The 20,451-nt window shown below is 41.4% G+C and overlaps 1 protein-coding gene across 1 annotated transcript in view; it reads left to right on the top strand.

Annotated features, from left to right (window-relative positions):
* LOC111178729 (uncharacterized) overlaps positions 1 to 20,451 on the top strand; it is a 176,143-nt gene that overhangs the window by 46,056 nt on the left and 109,636 nt on the right. The window contains exon 10 of the mRNA XM_089919870.1: positions 10,859 to 12,044. The gene's annotated coding sequence lies outside the window, so the exon portion shown is untranslated. The remainder of the gene's footprint in view (positions 1 to 10,858; positions 12,045 to 20,451) is intronic.

The following is a 20,451-nucleotide window of genomic DNA, read 5'->3' as shown; positions in this document are numbered from 1 at the left end:
GATACGTTGCAGACTTGGGGAGACTGCAGGGATGATGCTACTTGTTACACCCCCATCTATGTTATCTGTTTGGTTTGTGCAAAAGAGATGGCTTTTAGAGCAAATTTCTGTCATTCATTGTAGACATAATCAGATGGTGACTCCAGTTGTAGCTGCTGTTCCAGATCATTATTGGAGAAAATTATTATAGCTGCATGTCCCCCTGGTACAGCACTATTGACCTGGCAAATGATATTTTCTCTGTAACAACTTGCAAGTGTTACCAAAGGCAGTTTACTATCACCTATCATTCCCAACAGTATACCTTGACAGTCTTTCCTCAGCGTCATGTCAACCCTCTAGTTCTCTTGTAATCTAGTCTGCAGAGGTTTCCATCATCCTACTATCTCACAGAATATCACGGCCCTGATGATGTTGATCTGATTGGACCTGAGGAGCAGGTCATAGCAAGGACTTTAGATGTCTTAATAAGGCCCAAGCAAGCCAGAGGGTGGGAGACAAAGCCCGTAAAAATGTAGGGGCTTTTTATGATGGCCATTCTGACTGGTGTGAGATGATATCTCATTGTAGTTTTGATTTGTATTTCTCTAATGATTAATGATGTTGAGCATTCTTTCATGTATTTGTTGGCAATCTTTATATCTTCTTTGGAGAAATGTCTATTTAGGTCTTCTGCCCATTTTTAGATTGGGTTGTTTGTTTTTTTTGTTATTGAGCTGCATGAGCTGCTTGTAAATTTTGGAGATTAATCCTTTGTCAGTTGCTTCATTTGCAAGTATTTTCTCCCATTCTGAGGGTTGTCTTTTCGTCTTGTTTATGGTTTCCTTTGCTGTGCAAAAGATAGCTAGTGGGAAGCAGCTGCATGGCACAGGGAGATCAGCTCGGTGGTTTGTGACCACCTAGAGGGGTGGGATAGGGAGGGTGGGAGGGAGGGAGACGCAAGAGGGAAGAGATATGGGAACATATGTATATGTATAACTGATTCACTTTGTTATACAGCAGAAACTAACACACCATTGTAAAGCAATTATACCCCAATAAAGACGTTAAAAAAAAATGTAAGGACTTGCCATCTCAACAACCTTTCTGAGGGTCCAGTGGTTTGGAGCAAGTTGGGTTATTTCCTTAAAGGTGAGTGTGGTACCTTGTGCTGCCTCTGACTAAAAATGATGCCCAATGCTTTGTGGGTCTTTCTGGATCTGGGAGGGTGTTATGGTTTGAATTGCATTTCCCAAGAAGATATGTTGACATCCTAACCCCCGATACCTCAGAATGTGACCTCATTTAGAAACAGAGTCTTTGCAGATGTAGTCAAGTTAAGATGAGGTCATTAGGGTGGACCCTAATCTACTATGACTGGTGTTCTTATAAGAAGAGGCAAATGTCATGTAAAGATACAGACACACAGGGAGAAGGCCATGTTCTGGCTGAGACAGAGATTACAGTGATGTGTCTGCAACCCAAGAAACACCGAGGACTGCCGGGAACCACCGGAAGCTGGGAGATAGAAAGGCATGGGATGGATTCTCACATAGACCCTTTGAGAGAGCGTGACACCTTGATTTCAGTCTTCCAGCCTCTAGAACTATGAGAAAATAAATTTCTGAAGTTTTAAGCCATCGTGTTCGTGGTAACCTGTTACAGCTGTCTTAGGGAATGAATACAGGAGGCGATGCACGTCACGCTGAGTGTACAACTCAGACCCATTTACTGAGTTCTGAGTGGGGTCCAGGGAGGGTGGGCTCTGCAGCGGGCTCAGGCTGCAGTGCAAATGGCTCTATCACTTGGGCCTTTTATGATCCAACCATGGAAGCCCTGATGGAGAATCACAGTACACACATGTAAGCTCTCCAGGCAATTCCATGCTGTGTTCTGCAGAGAACTATTTTCCTTTTGATTTAGCTGCAAGCTTTCTTCTAGGACCTGGTAGAGACTGAATGTTTGGCCACGAGACATCAAGTGGCCATGTGATCTGAGGTGCCCGTTAGGTACTGGGAATTATCTGACCCACCAAGTCATAAAAGAGACAACATCTTGAAATACTGGGGTTCATCTTATAAGATGAACTGCTTCAAAGAAGTGCCCAGAATATAAAGATCTGGAAATCAAACGGTGAAAGTGTACATGGTTCCTCTCATCATAACATCTAATAATCTATAGGTACTTCCTATTTCTGCAACTCTGAGCTCTGCTGGTTTAAAGGTCATTGTTCCCAGTAGAGGAATTGCTTCTGCCATGGGACATGACATTGATTTCATTAATCTGGAAGCCGAGACTGCCACCTGGCCACTTGGGGCTCCTCATGTCACTGAACCAACAGGCAAAGGAAGGGGTTACTCTACTTGCTGGAATGATCAAACCTAGTAACCAAGGAAAAAAGGGTCAGAAGTATGTCTAGAATCAGCAATGTTCTCTGGGATGCCTCTTAGTACTTCATATTCCAAAGTAAAAGCTAATGGAAAACAATAGCAATCAACAAAAGGCAGGACCACTGATAACTCATATTCTTCAATAATTAAATAAAGAGTTACCCCATCAAATAAAGAATTCAACCAGCTGAGATGCTAGTTGAAGGCAAAGGGAACACGGGATGGGGCATGAAAGAAAGAAGTTATTGACATCAACTACTGTCTTGTGGTGAATTACAAAAATGAGAAAGTACTAGCTAGGTACACTTTCTTTCTTGCTTATTATGTATGTGTGTGTGTATATATATATATATATATATATATATATATACACACACACACACATATATGTATGTATGTATACACACACACAGAGCTAGTTTCCTAGGGCTGCTGTAACAAAGGCACAGGCTGAGTGCCTTAAAAAACAACAGAAATGTATTCTCTCACAGTTCAGGAGGTGGAAGTCTGAAATCAAGGTGTGGGCAGGATCATGCTCTCTCCAAGGGCTCGAGGGAAGAATCTTTTCTTGCCTCTTTCAGTTTCTGGTTGTTCTCAACAGTCCTCGCTGTTCCTTGGCTTGTAGACACGTCACCCTAATCTCTGTCTCTGAGAATGTGCTATTCGATCCGTGTCCGTGTCTTCACATGACATTTGCCTCTTCTTATAAGAACACCAGTCTGGAATTCCCTGGTGGTGCAGTGGTTAAGAATCCGCCTGCCAATGTGGGGGACTCGGCTTTGAGCCCTGGTCCGGGAGGATGCTGCGGAGCAACTAAGCCTGTGCACCACAACTACTGACACTGTGCTCTAGAGCCCGTGAGCCACAACTACTGAGCCCACGTGCCACAACTACTGAAGCTTGCATGCCTAGAGCCCGTGCTCCACAACAAAGAGAAGCCACTGCAATGAGAAGCCTGTGCACCGCAATGAAGTGTAGCCCCCACTCGCCACAGCTAGAGAAAGCCCGCGCGTAGCAACAAAGACCCAATGCAACCAAGAAAGAAAGATGGAAAGAAGGAAAGAAAGAAAAGAAAGAAAGAAAGAACACCAGTCATATTAGATTAGGGTCCACCCTAATGACCTCATCTTAACTTCATTACATCTGCAAAGACTCTATTTCTAAATGAGGTCACATTCTGAGGCACTGGGGGTTAGGACATCAACTCATCTTTTTGGGAGACCCAACTCTACCCATAACACACACATATATATGTATAAAGAAACATATATATATATATATATATATATATATATATATATATACACACACATATATATATAAATGTATTTCCTTTTCCCTCTGACTTCAACTGCCCTTTTTATTTTATATAAGGATTATTATTGATGGTTAATGTTACGATTTAGTCTCTAGATTACAGAATATTCAGCTAGAACTGTGGTTGAATCTCATAGTCATTAACATCATTTAGAGATGGCCGTAGGGACTTAGTGTGTCCCCTTTTCGGGAAACGGTGAGAGTGTCTTCATTTGTTTGAAGGATAGTTGCATCTATCTTGTTAGGCAGAAGCATAAAGTTGTTTTGTTGGAATATGGAAGTTCAAGTATAGGTAGAAGGGTGGAAATGGATGCTGAGGAGCCAGAGGGGTGGCTTGTGTCGATTGTTATTGTCTTTCAGCTCCTAATATACCCTTCTATGTTCTGCTCTAACGCGTTGGAGGTGGAACTCTGGAGTTTCTCCTGCTAGATGGCTTCCTGCGGACTTCTGCCAGCAGGGGGCGCTAGAGGGAGACCGGAGGGCCGGAGTAGGGATTTGCCCTGTGCGCTTGCTGAGCCTTCCCAGCATTTCATCAGCAAGGAGCACATCACCCCAGGCCGCAAAGCTTGGCTTCCGCCTCCAGCTTGTTTTGGGAGTCCAGGCTCCAGTCTCCCCACAACCCCTTGGTACACTCGCACCAGTGCCACAGCATCCCTCCTTGGAGGTCGAGCCCAGTAGTAGGAGGCCCTTCCTCAGAGCCATTGGCATGGTAGCAGCAGCTGGATCCCTCCTCTCCTCGGAGGTCCGGAACTCACATCCAAGAGGTGCCCCCTCTAAACTTTTAGCATCTTTCCTTTATCCCCCCAGCCCTTCAGGTGGGAGTTGCTTCCTGGAGTAGCACACATATCTTGGTGCGACCTCCGGTCCCCCTTTTGCTTTTTAAGTCCTCCAGCCCCTGTTTAATCAATGTCCTATTTTACATTCTCTCTGTTAAACTAACTAGTGTGGAATGTAGTTTCTTGACTGGACCCTGACTTATACAGATGATTTCTAGACAAGGGGGAAAATATCAACTTTACTGTATTAAAATCAGAAGTCAAAGACCCTGTTTTATAAATTTTTGCATACCCACAAGACTGAATGCTGACTTATACAAATATTCAGTAAAGAGTTGAGTAATGAATATTGAATGAATCAATGTGCCCACAAAAGATATCCATGTCCTAATCCATGGAAACGGGGGTGGGGGGAGGATCTTTGCAGAAGAAATTAAGAATTTTGAGATGAGGTAATTATCCTAGATTATCCAGGTGTTCTCTGAATGCACACACATGTAATATCCTTATAAGAGGGATGCAAAAGCAGATTTGATAGAGAAAAAGGTGATGTGAAGATGGAGCAAAGGGAGATAATAAGATGCTGGCCTGGAAGACTGGGGTGATGCAGCTGTAAGCCAAGGACTGCTGGCAGCCACTGGAAGCTGGGAGAGACATGGAGCAGATTCTCCTCTAGAGCCTCCAGAAGTGTAACGGAGTAAGTTTCTGTTGTTTTAAGCCATCAAGTTTGTGATCTTTGTTACAGCAGACACAGGAAGCTAATACCTGAATACTGAATTGGATTAAATTGATGTAGGAGATGACTTTCCTAAGGAAATTAGTTCTTCTAGTGTCACATCACGTGGCTTAACCAGACAGGTCAGTGTCCTGTCTGTTTTGGGTACATAGAGGGGTCCTTATTTTCAATGCTCTGACTTATTTACTAGAATAACATACCCATTACCTAAAAGGATTTGAGGTTGCCTATAGTAAAAGACAGCTCTAAGTAAATGTAAAACGAGAAGGAAAGAACTGAAGTCACATTATAGTAGTGGTTATTCATTCATACATTTATTCAATCTTACACTCATTTAAAATATTCTAGGGGCTTCCCTGGTGGTGCAGTGGTTAGGAATCTGCCTGCCAATGCAGGGGACACGGGTTCGAGCCCTGGTCCGGGAAGATCCCACATGCCTTGGAGCAACTAAGCCCGTGCACCACAACTACAGAGCCTGCGCTCTAGAGCCTGCGTGCCACAACTACTGAAGCCTGCATGCCTAGGGCCCATGCTCCTCAACAAGAGAGGCCACCACAGTGAGAAGCCCGTGCACCACAATGAAGAGTAGCCGCTGCTCGCCACAACTATAGAAAGCCCGCGTGCAGCAACAAAGACCCAACACAGCCAAAAAACAAAAAAAATTTTTAAGTTAAAAAGAAAAAAATATTCTACACACCAAATTAACATACCCAGCACTGTTCTTGATTTAATAAAGATGCTCCTTATGATGCAGGGTCAAGAAATTAAAAAATTTTGAAAGTAAAATGCACCTAAGCAGCTTGGTGTTTGGGCTCAGCATGGCTAAGAAACTGGATTCTAGGCCAAGCACCAGGCTGCCTGTGTTCTAGCCCCCTACTCTGCTGCTGTAACTGAGTGAATAGGCTCGTTGCCCGCTGAGCAGAGAAAGACCAAATACTGAGGCAATAGTCTTTTGCAGAGAGAAAAGTCTTTATGGCACAGTAGCCAAACAAGCAGACAGGAGACAAAGCTCAGATCTGTCTCTCCAATCTGAGGTTCAGTCAAACTTTTATGAGGTAGGGGAGGAGGGTTGGTCTGGGGAAGTGCTGGTGGCTCAGGTTTTGATTGGAGGGCTTTGGAACTTGGCTATTTATAGTAAGGTGTGGTAAAGGGGACTTCAGCACCAGCTCTTCCTGGACAATGACACTTCACTTCTGAAAGGGTTCCAGGGTTCAGGTTCCAGTCATGTCCTGGTCCCCTGTTTCCACTGGGGGCAGTTAATTGAGGTCAAAATTTTCTCCTCTGCTCATGCATTGGCTATATGACTTGAGGTTTCGTTCTGTTGTCTCTGAAAAACAACTCACTATGTTATTAGAAGCAGGATAGGGCAAGTTTGGGCTGATTCTGTGGTTACGCTACGTGTTGTGCTACTGAGCCTCTGTTTCTTCCAATAGCCTGGGTACCTAAATGACTGCATGGACAAAGGCTGTTTACCTGCTCAGGACTGTTACGTAACACATAAAGAAATTTCTGTTGTGTATGAGCCTTACATATTTTGGGGTCTGTTTGTTGTAGCAGCTGGCCTGTCCCAATTCATAACGTTCTACGGCAATAGACTTATCATTTATTGAGGACAGAGTGTGCACTGCTGATTTCAGTGGAGGGCCAAAGGAATGTGACTTATAAGAATATGTATTTGGTCTTCCTCCTGCTTCTGGCACAGAGCTCCTAAAATCCTTGGAATTTCCTAAATAAGTGCAGTGGGAGAATTTTTTGTCACAGTATTTTGTCTTTTGTCCTCAGTTTCTGAAACACCTTCAGAGCCATAACGGCAAAAAGAGTGTTTTGTTATTTATTCATAACAAACCTGTTTCAATCACAGTTGCTTTGTGTTAATGAGGTGGCTTTTGGAAAGCCCCAAAGGATGGGGGCTGGTTACCAGGGGAACCAATCACTGATTAGAGGGTTGGAACTTTCAGCTCCTCTTTGGGAAGGGGCAAGGGGCTGGAGATTGAGTTCAATCATCAATGGACAATGATTCAATCCATCATGCCTACGTAACATACCTTCCTTAAAAACCCAAAAGGACACGATTCAGGGGGTGCTGGGAGAGTGGCGTGCTCAGAGGGCATGGAAGCTCCACCCCCATTCCTACATACCTTACCCTCTGCATCTCTCCCATCTGGCTGTTCCTGAGTTCTATCCTTTTATAATAAACTGATAATCTAGCAAGTAAACGTTTTCCTGAGTTCCGTGAGCCACTCTAGCAAATTAATTGAAACTGAGGAGGGGGATTTATAGTTCATTGGTCAGGAGTGCAAGAGACAACCTGGACTTTTGATTGGCATCCATCTGAAGTCGGGGTAGTGGGCAGTCTTGTGGACTGAGCCCTTAACCTGTGGGATCTGACATAATCTCCAGATAGATAGTGTAAAATCGAGTTAAACTGTAGTACACCCAGCTGACATCACAGAATTGCTTGAATGCGTGGAGAATACCCACACATCTGGTGTCAGAAGTGCAGTGGTTTTGTAGTAGAGTAATGTGAGCAGTAAAGGAAACACAGAAGGGAGTGAATTTTCCCATTATGTTAAGCCATTTTGATGTAGAGCACGGCTAGGCAACCCCTCAGGCCAAATCCAGCCTGCCATCTGTTTTTTTGTTTCTTTTAAATTAAATTGTATTTTTTGAATAGATGTTATAAACACATGGTAGAACATTTAAAAGGTAAAAATGAATATGCCTTTGAAAGTAATTCCCCCTCTTTCCATTCCCCAGTTATCCAGTTTCCCTCCTTAGATGCAGCTACTATTACCAGTGGATTCTTGTTATCTTCCAGAGATATTGAGATTCTGTGCGTATAAGTGTGTGTATTGCTTTATCCGAGGTCATGAAGATTTATCCCTGTGTTGTCTTGTAATAGTTTTATAGTTTTAGCTCCCATGTTTAGATCTTTGATCTGCTTTGAGTTGATTTTTATATATGGTGTGAGGTAAGGGTCCAACTTTACTCTTTTGCATGTGACTATCCAGTTGAACCAGTACCATTTGTTGAAAAGACTACTTTTTCCTCAGTGAATGGTCTTGGTATCCTTGTCAAAAATCAACTGACCATAGATGTATGGGTTTATTTCTGGGCTGTCAGTTCTGTTTTATCTCTATGTCTATCCTTATGTTAGTAACACATAGTCTTCATTACTGTAGCCTTGTAGTGAATTTTGAAAGCAGAACTATGAGTCCTCCAAATTTGTTCCTTTTCATAATTATTTTGGCTATTCAGAATCCCTTGCAATTCCATATGAATTTTAAGATCAGCTTATTCATTTCTATAAAAAAGACAGTTGAAATTTTGATAGGAATTGCATTGAATTGTAGACTAATTTGGGGAGTATTGACATCTTAACAATACTAAATCTTCCAATCCATGAACACAGGGTGTCTTTCCATTTATTTAGGTTTTTAATTTCTTTCAACGATGTTTTGTAGTTTTTAGCATACAAGTCTTGTACTGCTTTTGTTAAATTTACTCCTATGTATTTTATCCTTTTTGTTGCTTTTGTGAGTGGAATTGTTTTCTTAATTTCGTTTTCATTTTTGGATTGTTCATTGCTAAGTGTTTAGAAATACAACCGATTTTTGTATATTGGTCTTGTATCCTGCAACTTTGCTGAACTAGTTTATTAGCTCTACTAGTTTTTTGGGTGTCAGATGCCTGATTCTTGATAGACACATGGCTGTTCATGGTGTAGACCACACTTCCAGCCTTCCTTGGAGCTTGCTGTGGCCCAAGGATTAAGTTCTGGTCACTGAATGTGAATGAAAGTGATGTGTGCAACTCCGAGTTGTGCTGCCCCTTTCTCCTTTCCTACTCTCTCTCTCTCTTTTAAATAAATAAATATATTTTGGCTGCATTGGGTTTTCGTTGCTGTGTGTGGGCTTTCTCTAGTTGTGGCGAGCAGGGGCTACTCTTTGTTGTGGTGAGTGGGCTTCTCATTGCAGTAGCTTCTCTTGTGGAACAGAGGCTCTAGGCACGCGGGCTTCAGTAGTTGTGGCATGTGGGCTCAGTAGTTGTGGCTCGCAGGCTCTAGAGTGCAGGCTCAGTAGTTGTGGTGCACAGGCTTAGTTGCTCTGCAGCATGTGGGATCTTCCCAGACCAGGGCTCGAACCCGTGTCCCCTGCATTGGCAGGCGGATTCTTAACCACTGTGCCACCAGGGAAGTCCCTCGTACTCTCTTTTGACTGGAAGGGAGTCAGCCATTGTGGCCTGTCTTTCAAAGATCTGTGATGTGTTTTTGTAGATAGAGTTTTACTGGAACATAGGCACCTTCATTCATTTATGTATTGTCTATGGCTACTTTCATGCTATGATGGCAGTGTTGAGTATTTGTGACAGAGACCCTATGTCCTGCACAGCCTGAGATATTTACTATCTGGCCCATTACTGGGAAAAGTTTGCCCATGTGTGGCTTAGAGGACCTCTCGATAGTATTATTTTATGATCCCATCTTTCTAGAATTGGTTTTATAGTCACTGTTATTTGAAGCATTGCTGTCTTTGGTTTTACTTATATTAATTTCTGTTGCAGGCTGGCTGCTTGCTTCTTCTCTCCAGCAAGAGCTCTCTTGGCAGCAACAGCAGCTCTTGGATCATCATGAACTTTCTGATCATGAAGAGTAGTCTAGTTTTTATTAGACTGATCATTCTCTCTCCCTCTCTCCTTTCTGTAATTTGCCTTCCCGTTCTTGAATTTTTTGCTTAGAAGTTTTTTGCTTCCTCTGTAGGTAAGAGCTTCTGCTCTCCTCCTGTTCGTTCATGCTTTCTTTCTTTCTTTTTTTTTTTTGGCAGCTTGTGGGATCTTAGTTCCCTGACCAGGAATTGAACCTAGCTCACGGCAGTGAAAGTGCCAAGTCCTAACCACTGGACTGCCAGGGAATTCCCCCATTCATTCTTTCTCAAGCCAGCTTCTCCTGCCAAGCTCCTTTCTCTGCTGATGCAGTACTTAAAGGTGTCTGATCTATGCTGCAAAGTTCTGCATTTCTGCTCCACCATCTCTGTGACAGACTATAGCTCTTGTCAGGCTTACACCTCATCACTCAGTTTGATTAGAAATGGTCACTTTTTAAAGTACAGGACTCTTTTTAAAAAATTGAGTGTAATTTACATGCAAAAAATACTCTGATATTAAGTGTCCAGTTTGATGAATTTTGACAATGTATGCACCTGTGTAGCCACCACTCAAAAAAACATAGAGAACATTCTGTCTTGTGGCTTTTCCCAGTCAATTCCCACCTCTGCTCCCCAGGGGCAACCACTGTTCTGATTTCTGTCACCACAGATTAATCTTGCCTGTTCTTGGACTTCACATAGTCAAAACCATATAGGAAGTGTTCTTTTGTGTCTGATTTTTTTTTTCACTCAGCATAGCATAATGTTTTTGAGATGTATCCTTGGTGCCCATATAAGATTGTTCCTTTTTTATCAGAGTGGTATCCTAGTGTGTGAATAGAGCAGATTGATTATCCATTCTCCTGTTGATGAACATTTGAGTTTTTTCCAGCTCAAGTACAGTATTTTTTAACCAGAATTTTGTTCATGGCCTTTTCCAGCTTTAAGGCATTGTCATCCTGTCATTGTCAGCTGTATAATGCAATTATCCAAAATTTCAATTTCTTTCTTTTTCAGAAGTCAGAGTTTCTGGTTGTCAATCCTGGCTGCTCACTAGAATCACCTGGGGAGTTGTAAATCCCAACAATCAGGCCACACCTAAGACCCATTAAGTGAGGCTCTCTGGAAGTGGGTGGGACCTAGAGTCCGAGGTTTTAGAGCCCCCCTGTGATTGCACCGTGTGGCCAGTAGGGAGCGCTCTTGCACGAAGTCTTCTGGAGTCGGCGGAAGGCTTGGAATGTTGCTCTCATCTGAAGCTTCCCGTGATAACTGCGCCGTGCTCTTCTTAAATCCGGTATTTTTCTTCTCCAGAATTTGAAGGCATTCAGACTTCATCTTCTTTCTAATCGGTTTTGTTTCTTTAAGGGCTTTTCTTTTTCTTCCTAAAGTTATACCAAATTCCTTGTTACAAGCTTCCCCTATCTCCTTTACATTCTCTTTTCCCTCAGCTCCTCCTCCCCCGCCCGTCCACCCTGCCCCCTCCACCCCACACCCCAGCCCACAGACAAGCAGATTTTACCCCCTGCATTTGATCCAGATCCTCAAGCCTTGTAGAAGAGTGCGTTGTAAAGCCCAGGCACCTCTTCAGGTGAATTCTCCTTTTGTACATTATTTTCTTCAAAAGAGATCATAGCTGTTTTGCTCTTTTGGTCATAAATTGACGTTTTGAAATAACTTATTTTATTATTAAGAAAAAGATTTCTGCGGAGCCCGTTGTTCAGTCCTCTGATATCTTCTACTCTTGACGGAAAAGAAAGTTCCCTGGAAGAAAATGGCAAATGCCCCAATTCCCAATAAAGCATAATAATTATAGGCTCCCAGGTGCCTGGTGAAAACCACGGGTTCTAGATCAAAAACAGTTGCCCTCTCCTTGGCTGTCAGGCCGGGACAATTTGCAAATTCTGAAGCACCAATATCCTTCAGCTTGTAGGCAATCAGACTGCTGGCCTCTTCTGATAGGTGGAACCTCTTCTGGCTCATTGATTTCAGGTCTTGTTCCGCTTTCTCTTGGCGGCGTCTTGTTGCTTCTCTGCTGGGCCATGACGCTCATGTCCTTATTCACCGTTGTCTTCAGTTCCAGTGTCTTCTGGGCTTTGTTGCTTGCCCCTGCATGGATCTTTGGAGCAGCCAGCGGGACACCTTTCTCCACCGCACGTGTGTCAGTGTCTGTCTGTACCTGACCCAGAGGGCAGCGCCTCCAAGCGTGAGTACCCTCCTGGCTGGGGATCTGGAGCAATGAGTTTCCAGGGTCAAGTAACAAGGGTAGGAGGAGGACTGGGGAGATTCCAGCGCTGGACTAGGGCGGGCAGTGGGCATGTCAGCCCCAGGTGCTGGCACTAAGGGAGTGCATGGTCTGTGGAGATTTGTTGTTCTAATTCTACCTTGTGTTGATGTAGGTGGTCTAGCCTGAATATATAATAGGGACTGTTTTCCCTGTTTAATGACTGCCCACTTTTACTCTTCTACCTGTGACTTCTTTCTTAGATCATAGCAAGGTTGCAAAATGTAAACTTGATGAGACAGATGTAGAGAATTTTACAATGATAAAACCTAATAGCTTGTCTGCTTTTTATTGTAAAACCTTGCACTGGCAATCCTAAACAATATTAGTGGTAAAATGTACCCCTCCCCAAATCTTTCGTTAAAATTGCTTTGGTCATTGTTGAATTTCAGTAAAAAACCATGTGCTTCAAATTAGCACATTTTTATTATTTATGCTTTATAGTCTACATGGAAGCTAATTTGGAGAACTCTCAATTGATATAGTAGGAAACCTCCCCCTGACCCAACACACACCCATATAAACTCAGTTACATAGATTCATTAGGAAAGTAGGGACCTAGAGGTTTGAAATCCTTCAGGCTCACTTCAGGTGTATTGTGTGTCTCCAGCCCCAGCTGTACCGTGTATTCCTGCATTTAATTAGTGAATATGAAGTAAACAATGGTGGCATAGTGGTTGTAAAAATTATAAAACAGAACTGGTATAATTTTAATTCTGTCAGTCTTTATGTGATCAATTAAAGTTTTTATTTTGTGTTTAAAATTTTAAATGGCAAAATTGAGTGTAAACTGCAAGGTTGTGTGTGTGTGTGTGTGTGCGCACATGCGTGTATATGTATATATTCTTTGGTCAACACAAATTTTCGTACATGAAATACTTTGCTTGATTGAATATTTTTAAATTTTGAAGTTATTCTTTTTAATAGCTATTTTAAAACAAGAATGAGTCAAGAAAATGATTACTGATTAGAACATGATTATTACTGAAAATAATTTTGTTTATGGAGAAGGGGGTGTTAAAATGATCCACCTGGGGTATGAAATGGGGCAGTGAACACAGAGGCAGGAGTCCTCTGCCGGGTCATCACAGGAGACCTGCTACACCATATCTTCTGTTCTGACTTTCCCTCTCTGGTGGCTGAATTTCACCTTTGAGTCTTTTCCTCAGGAAGGCTCCTGAGAACAATAGCCCTTGAGCATGTACAAAACTGTTTGCGCTGAGTATAAATGTCTTAGGTAATGTTTGCTTTTTCCTGCATTTTGAGGCCTCGCTGGCTCCACTGTCATCCAACACTGACTATAGGTGTAGGGTCATGTGAGCCCTGCCATATTTCTGATGCGATGTGATCTGTTTGCCTGTTGATTCAAAGGATTGGTTTTTTTTTTTGGTTTGAAGGATTCTTATCTTTGAAGTCCAGCAAATTTGCCAGCATTGGAAATGTTCACCATTTATATCACCTTTTAATGGGACCTGGCCTTTCTACTTGTTTCATGTGTTTTCTCATTGCCAGAAGCCGTGTCAGAATTCTGTTGGGTTTTTTTTTAATATTTATTTTATTTATTTATTTTTATTTATTTTTTTGCACCGGGTCTTAGTTGCAGCTCGAGGGCTCCTCAGTTGCGGCTTGCTGGCTCCTTAGTTGTGGCATTCAAACTCTTAGTTTCAGCATGCTTGTGGGATCTAGTTCCCTGACCGGGATTGAACCCGGGCCCCCTGCATTGGGAGTGTGGAGTCTTAACCACTGCGCCACCAGGGAAGTCCCAGGATTCTGTTTTTAAGTCCGTCTTTGGATTTACTTCCTTAGGGATGCCAATAACATATATATGTGTGTGTGTATGTATACTTATATATATGTATATACTCTCTTGCCCATTTGCCATGTATATTATTTCCTTTTAAGCCTGTTTAAGTATTTTCATTTCATCTTGCTCACTCTTCAAAGACCGGTCCTTTAAACCCCCTTCTGTGTGTCTCAGCCTCTCTTTTCCCTGTGATACTTTCCAATTTCATCTTCTCTTCTGTGTTGCTTTAATTTTCTTCCTTTCACTTATTTCTTTCACTTATTTTGCCAATTCACATTTTGCTCCTTTTTTATGCAGTGCTCATACATCTTTTTACTCTCATCCTAGGGCTCTGGTTTCATGGAAGAGTTGGTTTTATAAAAATTGAAGATGAAATATCTGATGGGATTTTTTCACCTGCTTTCCGGTAACAATTTTCTAAGTGTTTTTCAGTGTTCATGTTTGTCCTGCTTTTTTCCTCCCTTTTTCATCTAGTATCTTTGCACAGGTTCCTCTTTGATTGTTCATCTTTGACAGAGGTGAGCTTTTCAGGTCGAGCTGGGGCCCTTTCCAGCCAGCAGGAATTTTCCTAATGGCCTGGGGTTATTATCATTTTTTTAAAAAATGTTTATTTTTGGCTGCATTGGGTCTTTGTTGCTGAGCGCAGACTTTTCTCTGATTGTGGCAAGTGGGGGCTACTCTTCGTTGCAGTGTGCAGTCTTCTCATTCCAGTGGCTTCTCTTGTTGCGGAGCACGGGCTCTAGGCGTGCGGGCTTCAGTAGTTGTGGCACACAGGCTCAGTAGTTCTGGCTCACAGGCTCTAGAGCGCAGTCTCAGTAGTTGTGGCACATGGGCTTAGTTGCTCCGCGGCATGTGGGATCTTCCCAGACCAGGGCTCAAACCTGTGTCCCCTGCATTGGCAGGTGGATTCTTAACCACTGCACCACCAGGGAAGTCCTGGCCTGGGGTTATTATAGCCTTTACTTTTCCCCAAGTGGTAGAAGCAGGCGGCCATGGGGATATGCACAATGCAAAGCCATGGGTACTGGCAAAAACAACAAAGAAAGGATCTCCAAAAATTCTTTCCTCTATAAAAGCAATGAGAAAACTGGCCAAAAATGGTCAGAGTTAACTTTTCCAAACTCTGGAAATTAACCAAAGGCTTGCGGCAATTCAGGAAGCATTTATGCAAGAAAAATGGCTGAACCTCAGTAAGAATAGTGAGTTTTTAGTGTTTTTTTTTTTTTTTTATTGTGGCGAAATACATGTAACATCAAATTTACTGCCGTAAACATTTTTAACTGTACGGTTCAGTGGTATTAAATACATACACGTTGTTGTGCAACCATTGTCACAATTCATCACCATATTTCTTTTCATCTTGTAAAACTGAAGCTCTATACTTTTTAAACAATAACTCCCCATTCTTCGCTCTTCCCACCCTAGGACCACCATTGCAATTTCTGTCTTTATGAATTTGACTCCTCTGAGTACCTCATACAAGTGGAATCGTACAGTATTTGTCTTTCATGACTGGCTTATTTCACTTAGCGAAATGTCCTCAATGTTCATCCATGTTGTAGCATTTGGAGAATTTACTTTCTTTTTAAGGCTGAATAATATTCCATTGTATGTGTATACGACATTTTGCTTATCCATTCATCAGCTGTGGACACTTAGTTGCTTCCATGTTTTAGCTATTGTGAATAATACTGCTGTGAACATAGGTGTACAAATATCTGTTTGAGCCCCTGCCTTAAATTCTTTGGGGTATATACCTGGGAGTGGGATTGTTGGATCATATAATAATTCTAGTTCTAATATTTTGAGGAACTGCTATACTGTTTTCCACAGTGGCTGAACCATTTTACATTCCCACCAAAAAGGCACAAATTTTCCAGTTTATCCACCTCATCACCAACATTTGTTGTTTTTAGTTTTTTTGATCGTAGCCATCCTAATGGGTATAAGGTAGTACCTCATTGTGGTTTTGATTTGCATTTCCTTAATGACTGAGTGATGTTGAGCATTTTTCCTGTGCTTATTGGCTATTTGTTTATCTTCTTTGGAGGAATATCCAAGTCCTTTGCCTGTTCTTGAATTAGGTTGTTTTTTGGTTGAGTTTTAGATGTTCTATGCATATTCTGCATATTAATCCCTTAGATACATAATTTGCAAATATTTTCTCCCATTCTGTGTGTTGCCTTTTAACTCTGTGGATAGTGTCTCTTGATGCACAAAATTTAAAAAATTTTCATGAAGTCTAATTTGTCTTTCTTTTGTTACCCGTGCCTTTGGTGTCATATCCAAGAAATCATTGCCAAATCCAATGCTGTGAAGTTTTGTCCAATTTTTTTCTAAGAGTTTATTGTTTCAGGTCTTATATTTAGGTCTTTGACCCATTTTGAGTTAATTTTTGTCTATGGTGTGAGGTAAGGGCCCAACTTCATTCTTTACATGTGGATACCCAGTTTCTCCAGCACCATTTGTTGACAAGACTGTCCTTTTCTCATTGAATGGTCTTGGCACCTTTGCCAAAAATCATTTGACCATGTAAGTGAGGGTTTATTTCTGGGCTATTTATATTCTATTCCATTTGTCCATGTGTCTGTCTTTATGTTAAAACTACACTGTTTTGATTACAGTAGCTTTGTAGTAAGTTTTGAAATCAAGAAGTGTGAGCTATCCAGTTTGTCCTTTCCAGATCGTTTTGGCTATTCGGGGCCCCTTGAGTTTCCATATGAATTTTAGAATGGGTTTTTCTATTTCTGCAAAAAACATCATTGGGATTTTGATAGAGATTGCATTGAATCTGTAGGTTGTTTTGGGTAGTATTGACATTTTAATAATATTAAGTCCTCCAATCCATGAACATGCAGTATGTTACCATTTATTTCTGTTGTCTTTTATTTCTTTCAGCAATGTTTTATACTTTTCATTGTACAAGTCTTTACCACCTTGTTTAATTGCTGAGTATTTTATTCTTTTTTTTGCTATTGTAAATGAAATTGTTTTTGTAATTTCATTTTCAGATAGTTCATTGTATATAGAAATGCAACTGATTTTTGTGTGTTAACTTTGTATCCTTCTAATTTGCTGAATTCATTTATTAGCTCCAGTAGCTTTTTTATGGAGGCTTTTGGATTTTCTACACATGAGATCATATCGTCTGCAAACAGAAATAATTTTACTTCTTCCTTTCCAATTTGGATGCCTTTTATTTCTTTCTCTTGCCTAACTGCTCTGGCTAGAACTTCCAGAATTATTTGAGTAGAAGTGGTAAAATTGGGTATCCTTGCCTTGTTCCTGATCTTAGAAGAAAAGTTTTTAGTCTTTCACCATTGAGTATGATGTTTGCTTTGAGTTTTCATACATATCTTTTATTATGTTGAGATAGTTTTCTTCTATTCCTATTTGGTTGAGTGTTTTTATCATGAAAGGATGCTGAATTTATCAAATGCCTTTCTGCATCAATTTAGATGATCACGTGTTTTTTTCCCCTTTATTTTGTTGATTTGGCATATTACTGTATATTGAATAATTTTTGTATGTTGAACCATCCTTGCGTTACATGAATACATTCCATTGGTCATGGAGTATAATCCTTTTAATATGCTCTTGATTTCTGTTTGCTAGTATTTTGTTGAGGATTTTGTATTGGTGTTCGTAAGGGATATTGATCTGCAGTTTCCTTGTAGTGTTTTTGTTTGGCTTTGGTATTAGGGTTATGCTGGCCTCAGGAAATGAGTTAGGAAGTGTTCCCTCCTCTTCAGTTTTTGGGAATAATTTGAGAAGGACTGGTATTAGTTCTTATTTAAATGTTTGGTATAATTTACCAGTGAAGCTGTCAGATCTAGGATTTTTTTTTTTTTTTTCCCATGTTGTTCGGCTTGCGGGACCTTAGTTCCCTGACCAGGGATCAAACCCTGGGCCCCCTGCAGTGGAAGCATGGAGTTCTAACCACTGGACAGCCAGGGAATTCCCTAGGACTTTGTTGGGAGATTTTTAAAAGATAGGGTTTCCATGGTGGCACAGTGGTTAAGAATCCACCTGTCAATGCAGGGGACATGGGTTTGATCCCTGGCCCAGGAAGATCCCACATGTCATGGAGCAACTAAGCCCGTGCGCCACAACTACGAAGCCTGTGCTCTAGAGCCCATGCTCTGCAACAAGAGAAGCCACGACAGTGAGAAGCCCGTGCACTGCAACAAAGAGTAGCCCCAGCTTGCCTCAACTAGAGAAAGCCCAGGCGCAGCAATGAAGACCCAACGCAGCCAAATAAACAAACAAAAAAAAGATTCCAGCTATAAGTGTGATCATACAGTATTTGTCTTTCTCTGTCTGAATTTTATTTTACTTAGCATAATGCCTTCAAGGTCCATCCACATTGTCACAAATGGCAAGCTTTCCTTCTTTCTTGTGGCTGAATAATATTCCATTATATATATACCACTACTTCTTTATCCATTCATTTATCAGTGGACATTTAGATTGTTTCCATGTCTTGGCTATTGTAAATAATGCTGCAGTGAACATGGGGATGCAGATATCTTTATGAGACAGTGATTTTTTCTCCTTTGGATAAATACTCAGAATGGAACTGCTGGATCACATGGTAGTTCTAGTTTTCAGTTTTTGAGGAAGAGTATGGTTTTCCATAGTGACTGTTGCAATTCACAGTCCCACTAACAGTGCACAAGGGTTCCTTTCTCTCCTCATCCTCCCAAGACTTGTTATCTCTTGTCTTTTTGATACTAGCCGTTCTAACAGATACGAAGTGACATCTCATTGTGGTTTTAATTTGCATTTTTCTGATGATTAGTGATGTTGAGCACATTTTCAGTATCTGTTGGCCATTTGTATGTCTTCTTTGGAAAAATATCTATTCATTTCTTCTGCCCATTTTTTAACTGGATTATTTTTTCTTTTGAAGTGCTTGAGTTCTTTATATATTTTCAATATTAACCCTTTATCAAATATGTGCTTTGCAAATATTTTCTCCCATTTGGTAGGTTGCCTTTTCACTTTGTTGATGGTTTTCTTTGCCGTATAGAAGCTTTTTAGTTTAATGGAGTCCCACTTATTTGTTTTTTTCTTTTATTGCCTTTGCTTTTGGTGTCAAATCCAAGAACTCATTGCCAAGACCAATGTCAAGGAGGTTTTCCTCTATTTTTTCTTGTAGGAGTTTTATGCTTTTAGGTCTTACATTCAACTCTTTACCATTTTGAGTTGATTTTTGTGTATGGTGTAAGATAGTGGTCCAGTTTCATCCTTTTGCATGTCACTCTCCAGTTTTCCCAATATGGCAGTCCATTTCCCACCATTTTTTGAAGAGACTGTCCTTTCCCCATTGTATATTCTGGCATGTTATCATAAATTAATTGATCATATTTGTGTGGGTTTATATCTGCACTCTCTATTCTGTTCCATTGATCTATGTGTCTGTTTTTATGCCAATACCATTACTGTTGTGATACTGTAGCTTTGTAATACAGTTTGAAATCAGGAAGCATAATGCCTCCAGCTTGTTCTTCTTGATGAAGATTGCCTTGGCTGGACTTCCCTGGTGGCACAGTGGTTAAGAATCTGCCTGACCATGCAGGGGACATGGAGTCAAGCCCTGGTCCGGGAAGATCCCACATGCTGTGGAGCAACTAAGCCCGTGAGCCACAACTACTGAGCCTGCACACCAAGAGTCCATGCTCTGCAACAAGAGAAGCCACCGCAATGAGAAGCCCGTGCACCACGATGACGAGTAGCTCCTGCTCGCTGCAACTAAAGTCTGTGTGAAGCAACGAAGACCCAACACAAAAAAACCAGGAAAAAAAAAAAAGATTGCCTTGGCTATTCAAGGACTTATGTAGTTTCATACAAATTTTCAAATTGTTTGTTCTGTTTATGTGAAAGATGCCATTGGAATTTCAATAGAGATTGCGTTGAATCTGTCAGTTTCTTTGGGTAGTATGGACATTTAAAAATATTCTTCTATTCCATGAGCATGGAATAGCTTTCCGTTTATTTGTGTCTTCAATTTATTTTATCAATGTCTATAGTTCTCAGTGTACAGGTCTTTCAATTCCTTGGTTAAACTTATTCAAGGGTATTTTACTCTTTTTGATGCAACTGTAAGTGGTATTGTTTAAATTTCTCTCTTTTTTTAAAAATTTATTTATTTAGTTTTGGCTGTGTTGGGTCTTTGTTTCTGTGTGAGGGCTTTCTCTAGTTGTGGTAGGCGGGGGCCACTCTTCATCGTGGTGCGCGGGCCTCTCACTGTCCCGGCCTCTCTTGTTGCGGAGCACAGGCTTCAGACGCACAGGCTCAGTAGTTGTGGCTCATGGGCCCAGTTGCTCCGCAGCATGCGGGATTTTCCTGGACCGGGACACGAACCCGTGTCCCCTGCATCGGCAGGTGGACTCTCAACCACTGTGCCACCAGGGAAGCCCCCTCGTCTTCTATTTTTTGGAAGAGTTTGAGAAGGATTGGTATTAATTCATCTTTGAATGTTTGGTAGAATTCACCAGTGAAGCTTCTGGACTTTCTTTTGTT

Source organism: Delphinapterus leucas, chromosome 10 (assembly GCF_059928025.1).
Source record: "Delphinapterus leucas isolate spDelLeu-1000000601 "Yukka" chromosome 10, BTC_Dleu_Yukka2, whole genome shotgun sequence".
NCBI lineage: Eukaryota > Metazoa > Chordata > Mammalia > Artiodactyla > Monodontidae > Delphinapterus > Delphinapterus leucas.
Note: the sequence above shows the minus strand (reverse complement) of the source record. Positions and strands in the feature narration are given on the sequence as shown.